This window comes from Rhopalosiphum maidis, chromosome 1 (assembly GCF_003676215.2).
Source record: "Rhopalosiphum maidis isolate BTI-1 chromosome 1, ASM367621v3, whole genome shotgun sequence".
NCBI classification, from domain to species: Eukaryota; Metazoa; Arthropoda; class Insecta; order Hemiptera; family Aphididae; genus Rhopalosiphum; species Rhopalosiphum maidis.
Genome location: NC_040877.1, coordinates 41,166,939 through 41,169,389, shown reverse-complemented (window position 1 = coordinate 41,169,389; position 2,451 = coordinate 41,166,939).

The window sequence follows — 2,451 nt, the reverse complement described above, 5'->3', positions numbered from 1 at the left end:
GCGGTTCGCGTCACACTGAACACTCATTCAAAAAAAAAAAAAGAATACAACAAAACGTAGAAACACACGAATCGGTCTGGTCGACGGCCGTATGCAAGCGGCGTGTCCACAGTCAACTCCCACTACATTACAATAATGTTTATGCGTGTATATATAACGTATACGACTGTATCACATCGTTCAGGTAGTGGAGGTGAGTTATTACGTCATCACGACGAGACCCACATTTCTTGGGCGGCGGCGATGTACTTACCTATATTTATACGATATTATAATAGATGATGTACATCTACATTATATTGTACCCATCGCAACCACGAGATCAATCTCAAAATCCCGGAAATCCTATAATTTTATGTTACACTATGTGCATATACAAAGCTATTATAACTAAACTATATTATAGTACGTGTCTATCGAAACAACACTAAATATTATTATACCTCCACAGTCTTAAAATTCTATAAAAACATTCTATACAATTGTAAGAATACTCTAATTTATCAATTTTATTTCGTATTATCTATTTATAATATATATATCTATAAATTAAATTAAATTTTATCTAAGTACTAACTAAAAAAAAATTGTTATATTATTGATATATATATATTGGGGTACAATATTTCAAATTATATAATTATAATAAATTGCAATACGTTTGCGAAAAAAATTACGATTTCTTACTATTTTTTATTAAATACTGCTTTTCTGACGAATAGAGTATACCTACTCTATATAGTGAATCAAACATTTGTAGGATATCTCCAAGGCACTCGACTTCTCAATTATTTTATGAGCTATCTAACGATTGTCCTTCCTCCAATCCCCCAACCATTAAGAGTCGAGTGAGGATTAAGGGTGGTATTATTAAATTGGTGTTTATAGATACAATTTCAAGCATTGGGTATGGATATAATTCTATAGATATTAAAAAATTATATATATAGAAACTCTTTTTATTATCTATATTTTCGGAAAAACTTATACGAAAATACATACTGCTTTTGAGATTTTAAATATACTTTAAGGGTTGTCTACGACCTGATTATGCTTGAACTGTAGCAGCTTTGAGTATAGTTACAAATTATTGAGGAATTAAACTCATTAATTTATGTTAACCTTTTTAATATTGTATTAAACATTTCTAGTAGAAAAACAATATTGTTCCGATAAATAATCTCAATGAATTGACCGTCGATTTTTTAAACAAACACGCGTGTACCTATTGGATATTAAAAACAATTTAAATGTTTTATTAATTGATTTATATTTTGTGGTATGCCAAGATGTGGAATTTATGGCGCTAAAGTGCACTTTGACAACAATATAACATGTCGTCAACTGGTGGCCGTTTGTTAACCGCGGAGGATTGATAAGATTTTTCACTAAACAATTTACACGACTCATGCTTATTCGTTATCCTAGTGACCCAGTTTATGTAAAATAAAATATATTATTAACCCTAAATACTGTCACACGATAAAAGAGCGTCTTACATTAGAAAACATTATCTTTATAATAATAACGCATTATAATATATACCTATATTATAAAAATATATCATTTGTACTGCTATTGCAGCTAATATCGTAAAATAGTTTCCTAATCAGTTTTCGAGACAAACTCGCCAAATATCTCGCGCGCCTCGTAACTGACCGAAATAACGCGATTTCGGTTCACTATTATTATCATCATCATCGTCGTGATTATCACGATCATGATCACGATACGCGTATCGCTATTATTATTTATATATATGTGTGTGTACGTCATCGGTTTTCCGTTAAAAATCGTTTACAAGACACGCCAATTGCCGATCGCCATATACCGCGATGAGAGTGTATAAGTGCGTGTGCGGTGTGCGTCGATATACTATAATAGGTTCAATGTTTGATTGGTTTGACTGAACCATTTATCGTCTTAAACCGCCAATTATTATCGTTCGCCAAAGTACGATAATAAATGAACGTACGTATATAATATTACATACAGCTGAGTTTCTACAAGACTGCAATCGAAACTATTTTTCTATTTGATGTCTTTAAAAGATCATGATTTTGGAAAATTAGTATTTTGATAGAGACTCATTGCAATATTATAAAAATGTATTACATAGTGAAATTGTTGTTTTCGTTTTTATTATCAAATATATTAAGTAGGATGCACGCGTGCCTAGTTCAATCAGCTATACATGGCATTAGGCAATCACGTAGTCGGGGGTTCATTCGCCCCTCTCGAAATGTTTATGAAAACATTTTTTTTCATTGAAGTAATATTATAACTTTTAATTTTTAATTTATGCATATACATTCTTTCTCCGAGCCAGTATAGGCACTGTGCCTATAGGGTCCATCCGACCCAGAATGGACACCCTAGTTGTACATAAAAACAATGTGTACTACTATGATACCACTTAGCATACTGCGCTATGGCACCTATAATGTTTTA